Genomic DNA, 15,063 nt, shown 5'->3' with positions numbered 1-15,063 from the left:
GAGATGATTCCATTCATACAGGCACTACAGCAGAATAGGGTATAACAGGCACTACAGAAGAAAAGGGTATAGGCTGCTGCCCTACATGAGGTGCACATTGATGTCAGCTGTGCACCCCAGTAATCCATATCCTGCTTTATTTCTAGAGGGTGTGCAGTACTGTGTTTATTTGCTTCACTGGTTAACTCCAGGGTACCTTGTGTACTATTTCTGCAAGAGGAGGGCAGTGCTGCCCTGCTGTGTACCCTCAATTTACTCTCAATGTATCTTGTGTCCCATGTTTAGTGAAGGTACAAACAGCTGCCCTGCTGTATACCCTCAGACTTCCCTCACGTTACATTGTGTGTTATTTTAACAGGAGCTACATGGTGCTGTCTAGCTGTGCATAATTAGTGTACCGAGGGTGCCTTATGTGTGTTTTCTGCAGGAGGTACACAGTGCTCCCCTCTACATACCTTCAATATATTTGTAGCACACACTCTATGCTACTTCTTCAGGACATTTGCAATGCTAATGTCTGTACACTCTCAGTATACCCCCCAGGATACATTGTGTGCTATTTCTACAAGGAGTGCACAGTGCTTCCTTGCTATACTTTCAGTACACACCTAGGGTACCTTGTGCACTATTTTTTGTACATATAGCATATTTGCATTGTACCTTGTGTTTGATTTGTACAGGAAAAAGAGAGTGTTGCTCACCTATAAACTCTCAGTACATCCCAGTGCACTTTGTGTTCTATTTCTACAAGCCACATACAGTACAGATCTGTTGTACACCTTCAGCATACTCCCAATTTACCTTGTTTGTGGTTAATACAGAATATCCTGTGCCCACAGTATACCGCAGGGTAATATGTGCTATTGCTGTAGAAAGGACACAGTGCTGTCCAACATTGCACTCTCAGTGCACCTGTAAAGTGCTTTGTATATTACAGAAGGAGGTATACAGAGACACCTGCTGTGTCTTTACTATATCCCTGGGTATATTGTGTGCACTTACTAATACAAGAGGTACCTGCACTGTTCTGCTGTGCTTTTAGTGTACTAACACAGTACAATATATGCTACTTTTGTTAGATGATGCATAATATTGTTGCACTGCTGTATATTCTTAGCATGCTCCCAGGGTATGTTGTGAGGTATAACTCGTTCTGGATGTTCCATAGTGCTGTCTTTGTGTTCACCTTAGTCACATATGTGTTTTCCCCTTCTTGGATGCCTTCAGAACTGTATAACATATGGATATACAGTATCACCTTAAAGAAATGTACCCTAGCATACCTCATGTGACATGTAACACCTGGGAATAGGCCTGTAAAAATGTGTACCCCTTACTAAATCTTGTAAAATATTTGGAAAGCAGCCTTAGACAAACCCTTACCTAAGCAAACCAAATCAAAGACAGCATCACACTTCTGTCCCATCTCCATCTTACTTACTCTAGGTATGATATTTAATAATATGTGCCTAGCTAGTTGAATACATCAACAAATATGAACTATTACCTCACAAACATAGATTTTGGACTGAAAGTAATCTTATGACAACTTTAGCTCTACCAGATGAAATACTCCTTAATGCAGAGAAAGACCTGTTTACAGCTGCAGTCTTTATCAACTGAACAAAGGCTTTTGATCTGGTAGATCCCTCCATTCTCAAAACACTTATTATAGAACTAGCTATAAGTCAGGAAAGAACACTCTCTGGATCCACAGCTACCTCTCTGGTGAATACTCTTATAGAAAATTTGGTACCTCCACTTCTTCTAAAGTACCCTTTATCAAAGACATTCCTCAGAAATCCATCTTGACACCTTTTCCTTTATTTATTTAATTTATTTTACATTTGTTAACTGGGATAGTCCGACTGGATATATGTCCATTTTCAGCGGAGGCCCGGGGAGAAAAGCTCCAACAAAAGCAACAAAAACATAAAGAAAGACAAAAACAATGTACAAAAGTATTGGGTTGCTTGAAGAAGCGACAAAAAATATTTTAGAACATGGAGTCAGAAGTTGACATTAATAATATTGTAATAGGAACCACAAGCTAACATCTTTAGTAAGTGAGAGTGAAAAGTATTAGTTAGAAGGAGAGAATTATGGCTAATACATTGTGTAGAGTGAGGATTAGCCAGGCTTGGTACAGTAGCAGGACCTTTTTGACCCCAGGTGTAGTTTGAGCTTGGCTTTGAAGTGATTCAGGGAAGAAATTGAGGTAATCTCAGGGGGTAAAAGGTTCCAGGTTCTACCTAGGGAGTTGGACAGGAGAGAGTCACCGGCTAGGTTATTAGTTTTGTAAGTCTGGATGAGGACTTTGTTGGAAGAATGAAGTGGTCGTGGATTGTTATACAGGGTGACTAGGTGTTTGAGTGAAGGGGTATTTTCAGGGGTGTATATGATTTTGTGGGCTATGATCAGTTGGTTGTATAGCACTAGACTAGGAAGTTCGAGCCAACCGAGCTGAGTTAGATTGATGCAGTGGTGTGTTCTAAAAGGGAGCCCAGTGGCGAATCTGGCAATGTGATTGTAACAGGTAGTAAGTTTGTTTAGATTGGACTTATTGTTATTTAGAAGAAGAGGGGATGCGTACAGGAGAGTAGAGAGAAGATGAGAACGGGCAATGGCTACCTTGGCTATGGGAGTTAGAAAGTTCTTTAATCTGTGCAGTGGACCTAGTTTTTTATTGATGGTTTTGATCAATTGGTTAACATGTAGGTCAAACTTTAAGTGGTTGTCAATAGTGACACCTAGAAGTTTAGTAGATGGGTTAGGAGAGATAATTGTGCCATCTTTGGATTTGATTGTGAAGTTTATGGGGAGGGACTTTTGTGTTGGTAGGAATATAAGCATTTTAGTCTTTTTGGGGTTTAGAATCAGGCGGTGGTTGGATAGCCAGTTTTCTATCGTGTTAAAGGTTGTTTGGGTACTTAGCTGTAACTCTGTAGGGGATGTAGCTGAGCAAATCAGTGTTGAGTCATCTGCGTATTGGATGCAGTTAACTTTAGGAATGGCAGTGTGAAGATCATTGATGAAGATGGAGAATAACAGAGGACCTAGTATGGACCCTTGTGGAACACCCAGGTAGTTTGGTAATAGGGTGGAAAGTTTAGAGTGCCAGAGTACGGCTTGTTGTCTACCACTTAGGTAGGAATCAAACCACTGAAGTGATTTTAGATCTAGACAGAGTGATTTTAGGGAGTGGATTAATAGTTGGTGGTCCACCATATCAAAAGCTTTGGACAGGTCCAGGAATAGGGCTGAAGAGATATGGTTGTTATTACGATGAAAGTTAATGGCGTTAGAGAAGGCTAATAGGGCTGTAGTGAGGTCTGAAGCCGTGTTGAGTGTCTGCCAGGAGATGGTTGTTTATTAAGTGGTGCATGAACTGTTTTTGGATACATTTTTCCATTATTTTTGGCTAGGGGAGAGAGTATGGCTATTGGCCTATAGTTGGATAGTTCAGTAGAGCCTCCCCCTTTATGGAGAGGGATGACATAAGATATTTTCCAGATATTAGGAATATTAGCTTCTATTAATGTGTGATTTATAAGTACTGAGATTGGATAGGCAATGGCGTCAGCAGATTTTTGTAGGTATTCAGCTGGAAGTTGGTCAGCTGCGAGTGTGGTAGGTTTTAGTTTTCTGAGTAAGATGTGGATAAATGATGTAGCAATTGGTTGGAAGCTAAATTGTGGAAGATTTTTAGAGGTGGAGCTGTTTGGGCTGTAGTGGCTAGGAGGCAAGTTGCTAGCTAGGGTGTGGATAGTCTCGGTGAAGAAGCGATTAAAACTGTCTGCAACTACTTCTAAGGGTTTATCGGTGAGGGCCTCAGGTACAGGGGTAGTCTTTTTGCCAGGGTGTATTAGATTGTTTAGTCCAGCCCAGAACATTTGAGGGTTATTTTGGTTAGAGGATTGTAGATTACTGTAGTATTGTTTTTTGTCAAGTAGTGTTTTTTAGTTTCATTCCTAAGTTGCCTGTATTCAATTTGATCCTGAGGGAGTTTAATAGTTCGCCATAAAGCCCAAGCTTTGTCTATGAGTTTAATTTTAAGCCTGGTCTCTTTTGAGAGCCATGGTGCAGTTTTTGGCTTTTTTTTTTTAGAGCGGATGGGTGCATGAAAGTCAAGAATCTCAAGGAATTTTTTGTTAAAGTACAGTACTGCTTCTTCTAAGGGGAGGCGTTTTAGCATAGACCAATTGCAGGATTTTAGTTCTAGTTGGAATTTGGTTAAATCAAATTTTTTTTTATTTCTGACATGTCTTAGTAGAGGTTGGTTGGGGTTGCATACTTTCTGCTTGATTATATATGTGAGATGGTGATCACTTAGATTATCAGAGAAGGTACCATATGTATACAGGTTGGGGTGATTGTTAATGAGTACCCAATCAAGTATACTTTCTTTCTGGTTGGGCTTACCAGTTCTAGTTGGAGTGTTAATAACTTGCTTGTTTGCTTGAATGAATGCAAGTTAATATGAGTGGTAGGAGATTCAGAGGAACAAGTTCTCCAGTCAATATTAAGGTCACCGAGAAGTATGGTTTCTTGGGGGTAGTGGATGGATGTCCAATGAAGGATGTCTTCTAGTGTGGCTATATTATTACCTGGGGGAATGTACACACAGATTATATAGATATGTTTACTGTTATTAATCATCTATCTTTATCAACAGACTTCCATATAACATACCCCAACTCCTAAAATTAAGTATACTGATGACATGGTACTGTTTCACTTCAGCATCTCTCAACCCACATATGATCCCAATTAAACAATCTCTTACCTGGATGTCTAATAAAAAATCCTTCTGAACCCTTCCAGAATAAAATCGGTCCTCTTTGCTATGAAATCTAGACAAAACAAGTTCACCATCACCTTGCATGTCAGATCTACAGAAAATGCACTAGAATAAAAATAAAGAATGTCCTTTTCTGGGCCAGAGAAATATCCTGATTTCTGTTCTAAGAGATCAGCCAAAGGCAAAAATATCCTTCCATCACAACTTGCACATGACCTACCAGTTATTGATTCTGCATCAAAAATGAATGAAAAAACAATTCAAACTTACTGCAATAGAATTTGCAGACATTTCACTTCCTCTCCTTGAAAACCATTTCCTTAAACTCCTGTACTCAGATTTGTCTAGCCCATTAACTGCCAAGCTGTTCCCCAAACACCCCTACAATCTTAGAACCCAAGATGGAAATAGACCACTTCTCAAAGAATCATTTTCCATAGTTCAATGTACAAGGCATAGCTTCTCTACTCTAGGCCCAATATTTGTGAATTTTTTTCTCATCATCCCAAAAAAATTTAAACTTATCCAGCATTCAAAAATGGGATGAAATTCCACCTGTTCACCCTAGCAAAATGTAAATGTTTACAACGAGGACACATAACATGATATAACATTGCTTCCATCTTTGGCAAAAACTTATTCTTTTACTTGTAGTTTTTACTAAGCATCTTAGAGCACCTTCTCTTCCCTCCTTCATTGTTTACTCCACTTTTATATATTTATTATAGTTATACCTATGAAATTTTGACAATACAATTTTTGCCACACTGTTTATCAAAAGTATGATTTTGAAAACAGTGAGTTTAAGACCTACAAAATAGAAAAAAAAATTGGGGGGGGGATAAGCCTCTCATGTACCTCCAATATGGGGGGGCAACCTCAAAGAGAAGAAAAAGAGAAGAAAAGGGGACCCCCAAAAAACTGTTCCACCAGCTTGTACAGTACATTATACATCAATGAAACTCACCACGATAAAACATCCTTGCACTGAAGAAGCACGATGGCAGAGAAAGCAATGACTCATAGGTACGCCTTTATTATATTTTTGTTAATATTCCCATTTGCTCAGCACTATTCACTTTAACTCATTACTACCACCTAACCATTTTATGTAACCAAAGCTGCATAATCATATCTTACCTTGATATATTAATTCACTCATCCAGACTACTGTAACAACAGTAATCAAAATGTGTATGGTATAGTATCTGTCTTACTCAAAGTGTGTCATACTCTAGGATCCTTACCTTTATATGCTAATATACTCTTCCTTAGTATTGTAATACTGTATACAATGTATGTATGATACTGTACTTTCTAAACTGCTACTTGATTGCTACTTTTTTATCTTAGCACAAAGTTCAAATTTTGTTTACATGAACTTTATTTACTGAAGCTTTTCTTCCCATGCCTCCACTGCAAAGGGTTTTCTGTCCAGACAGACTTTCCTGTTCAAGAAATGTGAAATAAATAAAGTTGTTCCCTGTCTGTTTTTACTCTTGTATTGTAGTTATGTAAGAAACAGTGATATGATCACATTGCAGTCTTTTGCAAAACATCGTGTTTGTTTGTCACTGAGATGTTCATATGTTCTACATGTATTAACTTTAACTATTTATTATTATTATTATTAACTTTACCTATTGTACTATCTAAGTTACTCTGTACTACTTTTATGGTATCTTCCTATGCTTCATGACATCAGGGCCTTACCCTGATCAATAAAAAATAAAATCAATAAATAAAATCTGCACTGTATAATACATGGATGCAGAGTCCCAAGCAGTGCACACAATTTAAATCATGTTTCTGTCTTCTTCTCTCTGTTTATGCATTATTTAACACATTAGTACAGTCTCCACAGTTATTTCCCAAAAACACATTATGATGTCTAATTGGTAACTTGAAGTGCTACCTGGCTGTATGCTCTGCTCTGCCTGATTTCTGGCACTCTATGGTTTAAATGCCTTTCTCTGTAATAGAAATTCTGCCTTTGAAATGAATGGCTTACTGAGCTGGTTCTTAACATACTGTTCACTTCACAGTATCACACACTGAAACCATACCCATATAATGGATGTGCAATTCTGTTTCTGACAGGATGAAAGCAGTACAATTTACTTTGGAATCTATGACCATCTTCACAAAAGTCTGACTTCATTAACTTAACATGGCTAAACAAAATAAGACAGACCTTCATTATCCACTAGTGTAGCAAGAAAGGAAAGAATGCATACTAATCTATTACTCTGTGAAGCTCTGTCAAAATAAAATTCACCCTCTAGCTTTATAAACCTAAAACATTATGTTTATATGACAATAAAATGCTATTCAACAGTGGGACTACATAGAAAAAAACAGATATTAAGTTATTTCTGTGACAGATAGGTTCATGGGTTCATAGGTGTTTACTAGGCTAACGAACACAAGGGCCTTTTTAAGCCTAGCCATGCATCCCATATCTGACAAGTTCTGATTCACTTGATAAGTGTAAGGATGGGCCTGGGAGATGAACAATTTATAGGTTACCTGTGTCCATTAGAGACATAAGTGCCAAACCAGGGATGAATTTCCGGTTTCCCATCTAATTGTCCAAGTTGCACTTGAATTGGTTTAGGGAGAAACTCTGCTTCACATGGATGGGGAGCTTGTTCCATAGCCAGAGTATTCCTCTGGGATACAGACCAGTCTCTCCAGCAGGTCCTATTTACACCACAGGCAAGGTTTAAGTCTTTAGAATGGGTAATTATTGTACTGTTTGTTTTGTGGATATGCAAGAGGTTCATCAGAGTAGGATCTGACAATGCCTTGTATGCCAGGCATAGATCTCCCCTCAAAAGCCTGTAGGAGACAGAATACAGGGAAAGGACCTTGAGGCGGTCTGCACAGGACATATTACTTATGTCCTGTATTCTTTTAGTGAGGAACCTCTGTGGACATTCCAGTTGTTGGATATGCCTGGTTAGGTACATACCAAAGGGAGCATTGTACTCAATGATAAGTCTAATGAATGCCGAATACAGTGAAACAATTATTTTTTTGGACTTAGATGCCACACCTTTGTTTATAAGTTGCGCAACAAAGAATGATTTCCTCACCACTGTAGACACATGATGATCAAAGGCTAGATTACTATCTGTGTGTGTCCCTAAGTCCCTGACTACTGGAGCACCTCTAAGGGGTGTGTTGTCAATATGATAGTTACCAGGGATGGTTGATTTCCCAAAGGAAGGATACTATTATGCATTTCTTGGCATTTAGTTTTAGTCCATGACTCTGACACAAGTTGTGTGACTATGTCAGCCCTTCCTGGAGAACATTTGTGTCAGTGTGAGATTCAATGACAGATCCTAACTTGCAATCATCTGCAAATTTAGTCATCCAGAGACCACTTAACAGAGTCTGTTAAAAATTAATTTCACCCTATTGTTTTTAAAAAGAGAAAACAATAAGTGCGTGTTTATCTATTTTATCTATCTATCTGTATATCTATATATATCTATATATATATATATATATATATATATATATATATATTCATATATGAACATATATATATATATATATATATATATATATTCATATATGAACATATATATATATATATATATATATATATATATATATATATATATATACATAGGTAGATAAAGATATATATGTATATGTAGATGTATATATATATATATATATATATATATATATATATATATATATATATATGTGTGTGTGTGTGTGTGTGTGTGGGGGGGTGTTTGTGTGTGTGTAGTTACAGCTCAAAATATCTAAATATCTTAAGCTCATAAGCCTGAATGTTCATATGAATGAATGATCATTTTTATAGGTCCAGAGGTTCATAGTTGAGTACTAGGCAATCAGTTGTCAGACCATTTCCTAGCCTGGACAAAAAAAAAAATATACATATTTCAAATTTCTCTCTCTTCAAGGATGGCAAGACAAGATAGACCAGAAGAGAATCTGAATTTCCTCCTCCAGTTACCAAGATTTACCTTGAAGGTGGCAAGGGTGCTACTCTGCTTGATATGTAGTGGAATTTGTTCCAGAGGCGAGGGATATGTTGGGATATGGATTTATCATGGCAACATGTCTTATTTATCTGATGATGATGATGAAAGTTTTGTTCCTTTAACTCATTATTTGATGTATGATTAGTTCTGAGAAGGAATAGAGCAAATAGGTTTGGGTATTTCATAACATTAAAAACTACACATAGATCTCCATGGAGCAGTCTGTAAGAGACAGACTACAAAGAAAGGGCTGCCAGTTACTCCTGATAACTAAGATTTTGAGGTCAGTGATCTCTTATTTATGAATCAATGAGGTTACTCAGATTGTTTGACAAGTTTAAATAAACACATGCCAAAAGGTGTGTTATATTCAATAATAGGTCTGATAAGATATGAGTAAAGGAAATGTAATGCTTCTTTGGAGCTAATGGAGATGCCTGAGGAAATTAGATGACCCAGATAAAAGGTTTTTTGAACACCTGTAGAGATGTGATAGTCAAATAAAAAGGAATTATCAGCAAGAGTATCCAGATACCTTACAAGTGCCTGACTTAGGGGAGTATCTCATATATGGTAAGTGAAACTGTTTTGCTTACCAAAATGAACAATGTTAAAATTTTTCTGCATTTAATGTGAGGCTATTGCCTTGCACAGACTGATGCTGGAGCAAAGTCAGCTGAAGAGTGAAAACCAACATACTTATTTACTCGCATAAGTGCTGGCCTGAAGGTCTGAGAAATATATGCCAAATAAGAGAGGATCCAAAACTAAGCCCTTTGTTTTTATCAGTGGCACCTGCTACTCTAACCACATGGATTCTGTTAGACAACCAGTTAGCTATCCATCACACAATATAATGATTTATATTCAGATATGCAAGTCTGTTAATGATGCTTGCACTGGAAATAGTGCCAAAGGCCTTGACCAGGTCTAAATATGCTGTATGCACTGCATACCCAATATCCACTGCTTTATTTACCTTTTCAAATAAATTAATGAGGTTAGAGAGCCAGGGCCTTCCTTTCATAAAGCCAAAGGGTTGAGGGATTTTCAATGTCCAGATTAATGAAATCTGAGATAATGCACTCCATAGCTTTATATATGAAGTAAGTGAGGCTAATGGGTCTATAGTTCCAGGGTCCCTTGTTGGACCATTCTTGTGTAATGGCATTACAATAGCTGGTTTCCTGGTTTTATGAATGTAAAAAGTGGAGAGGTTTGGATTCAAGAGTTTAAGCAGAGATTCAGAAAGGCACAGATAATCAGGCAACCAGGGGTGTTGCCAGGGCCAGGGAATTAAGTATTCTTAGCTTTTGAAAGGGTTGGGAAAAGTTGTTTCATAGTAATTAAACAGTGTGGTTGGTATTGTGGAACCTGTGGTATGGCTATAAGTGTGGATGGAGTAAAATTTGCACTAAATATGTTAGCTAGGATATTAGCTATTTTGTTTGTGTCAAAGAGTATAGTATTATTGTGAACCAGCTCTGAACACTGTTGAGTTTTAGTTCTTAACTTCCTGATATAGATTAAGAAAGATGTGCAGTTATTTTTGGTTTTAGTGGCTTCATTAAGTTCATACTCAACTTTGAGATTCCTAATGGTTCCTGTGCTCTTAAGGTTGTTAGAATGAGAACTCTTACAAGCATTAAGCAGTTTCTTTTTCTTGTTTTATAATTTATTTATGCAGGTATTCCACCACGCGCACACACACACACACGCACACACACACACACACACACACACACACACACACAAAATGTGTGTGTGTGTGTGTGTGTGTGTGTGTGTGTGTGTGTGTGTGTGTGTGTGTGTGTGTAAAACTGAAAGCCACAAAAAAAATAGGGGAAGGGGAATATGATGTAATACTGCAACATTGATCAGTCAGACATGTACTGTTATGGTAGGTGTCCTTCCCTGGATCACTGTTACAGGATTACTAACAAATGGAAGATTCCCAAAGCTGTCAATGAAGAAAGGGAGGACCCCTGGAGGATAGACCCTGCAAACCTGGTGTAGTCCTAGAGAAAACATCCATTTTGTAATGTTCAGTGAAAGTTTATATAGAAATTCCCAGAATAGGCTGCAGCTCTACTGGAATGTGCCTTAACTGGAGCCTGAACCTGTTTGATATTGACGGAACAGGCTTAGAAATCGAGTTTGAAATAGTTTGCTTGGGAAATGGTGAGTGTAAGTTCTCATTTTGAAAATATTCAAAAATCTGGTCAGATTTCCTGAAATTTTTGGTTTTATCCAAATAAAATCTGAGCGAACTGTATGTATTTAAATAATACAATATTCTCTCTACTTTAATGGAGAAGGAGAATAAGGTAGGCAGGTTGATGGCCTGATTTAAAGAAATCTCATTTACCTTAGGCATGAAAGTATGGTTAATTCTAAGACTTACCTTATCCTTACAGAAGATGAAAAAGGGTGGAATGGACATTAATGCTTGTTATTCTGATATCATAGCCACTGTCAAAATTGTTTTCCAAGTAGAACATTTTAGAGACAAAGAAGCAGCAGACTGAAAAGGATGTAGGGTAAGTTTTACGATACATAATTCGGAGTCCAAGAAGGTGGAATGGATCTTCTTCGTGGTTTAATGTGTAGGACACCTTTCAAAAATTGTTTGACCTCAAAACATGTAGAAAGTGGTGGATCTAGAGGCGGGCCAACAGAGATAGGTGACGGACATGCTTTAAAAAAAGAGAATGCCAGTCCAGAATTGAGCTTCTCACACAAATAAGAAAGAATGTTAGAAACACCCAGAAAATAAGGGTCCTGATTCTTCCTGAGACACCATATGGAAAATCTTTTCCATTAGAAAATTTCCTTGTAGTTGGTTTTCTAAGCTCCTGTAAAATTATAAGCATGTCCTCAGTAAAGTGGTGCCTCAAAGGAATTAAGATTCTCATTATAATTCTATCATCCAAGGAATCATACTCAAACTCTATAGGCTGGGGTGAATTAGAGAGTAATTTTTCAGTGTGAGAAAGTCTATCCTGTGAGGTAACCTGTGATGATTGCCACTGACCAAGTGAAAAAGGAGCGGAACCAATGGCCAAAATGGAGACCCTAGCAAGATTATGGCTTATCATTCTTGATTTTGAGAAGGATTTTTAGAATTAGAAACAGGGGAAGATATGCATAAAGGAAAGTCCTCTTCAAAGAAAAAGGCATGGCATCTGTCCTCTATGTGTAAAGGTATGGCATTCTGGTAAAAATAAACAATCTAAGTTTTCTGTCCTTTGCAGAGGCAAAACATATATCCTGGGGGTATACCACTGATGGATAATATCCATACAATAGTATAGTTGTATATGTTGCACTCCCTATAACAGCAGATGTTCAAGTTCCTCACTGCTACAGTAGTCTTTAGGCTATATGGGTTATGTCGTGCCCTGGACACAACAAGCCAGCTTCCAAAATCTCTGGCTCCCTCTAATACCTTCTCTCTGACTCCTGATTGGAAAGCTCTCTGGAGGAAAGTCAGCAGTCAGAATAAAGCTTTCTTCAGTGCATTCTTCCCCATAAATAAAAGAGTAGTCACTTATCATGAACCTTTGAAAAAAACAACTTTATATCTCAAAAAATAACTGTACAGGAGTTGGGAGATGGAGGGTGAGTGCAGTTACTGCAGCAGTGAGGAATTTGAACATCTGCTTTCATAAACAAGGTGTAGGGTTTAATTCCCAACTTTGGCACACATAACTAGTCCTAAAAAGGACTCATAAGGCTGCTAGCCTAGCAATTACCTATTGAGCAGGAGGGTTTGGCATAACAGTTCAGGCTGAGAAAAGTACATGGTTTGATTCTAATCTAGGTATATTGGTTAGGTTTAAAATGGCTCTTCAGGACAGCTGGCCTAATATGCATATTTGAATAAGTAGTCTTTAGTCTATATGGATTGATTACTGAAGACTATCCAGCTTAGGAGAAGAATGGATATGCATCCAGGACCCCAGGAAAATGATCCTAGAAAAGCCTGTCCTTGATGTAGAAAAAGAATACATTTTGTAATGCCTTGTAAAAGTATTCACAGAAGACCATGTAGCTGCTCCTAGGATATATCTAGAGCCCACTCTTTTCCAATATGCCAGCAAAGAAGACAAGACTCTACTAGAATAAAGTACAGTTCTGCACACTCAAATCACAGCAGATGATGTACTATTTTTCATTACAAACAGAATATCCTGCCAAAGATAGCAGTACAACTGCCCAGCATACCAAAGCTTTAGGCCATTTGAAGTGCCATGCATCAGAAGCCTGTTCTAAGTGGCATACCAGTGCTAAATCTTCAGAACTCAATTGACACAGGAGAATTAGAACAACCCAATAGGAAGACAATAATATAACATGCACATCTAGAAAAGGGAGAAAGGAAATCCCCTCAGCCAGACAGTAAGAAAAAATTGAATGGGGGAAGGAGGGAGGGAGGGAGAGACAGAATACTGCCTCAGTGAAAAGTAGGACATCTACTGTTATTGTAAAGCCTTATATAACTGTACTATGTCCCTCCTTATGACTGTAGCAGTATTCCTTACAAAAAGGAGAGTATAAAAGCTACAGAAGACAGAGGGAGGAGGAAGAAGCAACAGAAAAGCCCTCCAAAAACCTATAGAGGATGGACCTGGGAAACCCTGCCCAAGCCCAAGAAATCACATCAAATGTGTTGTGCTTAGTAAAGGTATACACAGAAGGCCAAGCAGCAGATTACAAAATGGACTCCAGAGCGAAAAGCTAAAAGCAGAGCTCTCATCTCCTTGTTGGTGATATGGTCTTTGACTTGTTGGGGATACAAGATCCTCTCGACCATGGCATTCTTTGAGGAAGCCTCCCAACCCAAATCTGAAGTGGGTCTCCTTCAGATCATCGAACTTTTAAAAGCTTGACTTTCATATGGCTGAGACCATATGATCGAACTTTTGAAAGTTCAAACAGTCTGAATAGAGATCTCCATACAGCGCGGAACAGGAAGATTTCCTGTTTCCACAATGTAGTGTGATCTTGCAGTTGGTATATTTAAGTAGCAGGGGGTGTGGGGGTTGCAGGGGGAGCTTGTCCCCCTGCTAGACACATTTAGTTTTTTTTTATTGTTTTTTTTTTTACATGATTGAAGTTTCAAATGTTCGATCATATGGTCTCGGCCATATGAAAATCGAACATTTGAGATTTTGATCATGTAAAGTAGACCCTCTGAAGCATCTGCAAACAGCTTTTGGGTGGGGGAAGGGACCCCTACAGTTGACTCTTTGGGTAGTAGGTTTGAATTCCTTTTTGACATCAGTTTATTGATGACATAGTTTAGGCTTTGCAGGAGACCAGAAAAACCTAGTAATATAAAATATTATATTGTTAATCAGATGAATTCACCATAGGAACTCATGTATGAAACAAGGCAAGAGAGGGAAGAGGAAGTTCAGAAGATGATAATGCTGTAGCCAGACTATTTTGAGGTACCACTGAAGCTTCCACATGTGGCCTGGCCAAAGGAACCATTGGTTCAAAGAAATTCTCATGCAGAAATCTCGAGCAAAAAAAAAACTAGAAGAGCGCCATCGGTGAAAGTACCTTGGAAGGAGAAAGAAAAGCCATCACTGAAAGCTTCTGAGTCCTGCATCCCAACAAAATCTTGTCCAGTGAATGGATCAGAAATGACTTTTTAAGGCTGAGCGTGAAACCCACACTGTGAAGAAGCAGGAAGATAACCACCAACACAAATCAAATGTCCAAGCCAGAATGTACATACAAAATAGAAGAAAAGACCAGCAGAACTACCACAGCAGCTGACTCCACTTTAATATAATTGTAAAGCAAACAAAGGACAATCACTTTCACATATTGCTACGCTTCTTCAGAACCTAATACAATAGTTTAGACCATACATTATATCTTATTCAACAGCCTATCAGCATAAAAACACAATCATTCAATCAACCAATTATCTGAGCATTTTTGTGCACTTAAGTCTGTGAGCATTTAAAACAGGCTTAATACTAACACTACTATTTAAGCCAGCATAAAAGTGTGCCTGCAATCTTAAAATCCACCTTAACTCTATCTGTTCTAAAAATTATTATTATCCCCACCTCTTATATTTTTGTGAACTTTTTGTAAAACTCTAAAGCTAAATGTCTATCCTGGTAGCTCCAAAATATGTCTTGCTAAGACATTCTTCATGTTCTTATTTTTAATCTCATACAAATGTGTACTAGTCCTGTCCTTTAGTCACTG

General features: G+C 38.0%; 1 protein-coding gene across 1 annotated transcript in view; it reads right to left on the bottom strand.

Annotated features, from left to right (window-relative positions):
- The window catches only part of LOC122808160 (murinoglobulin-1-like), a 432,577-nt gene that overhangs the window by 292,953 nt on the left and 124,561 nt on the right, over positions 1-15,063 (bottom strand). The gene's annotated exons all lie outside the window — the stretch shown is intronic.

This window comes from Protopterus annectens, chromosome 8.part0 (assembly GCF_019279795.1).
Source record: "Protopterus annectens isolate FY-2018-M chromosome 8.part0, PAN1.0, whole genome shotgun sequence".
Lineage (NCBI taxonomy): Eukaryota > Metazoa > Chordata > Ceratodontiformes > Protopteridae > Protopterus > Protopterus annectens.
The sequence above is the reverse complement of the archived record's forward strand: the minus strand, read 5'-3'. Positions and strand labels throughout refer to the sequence as shown.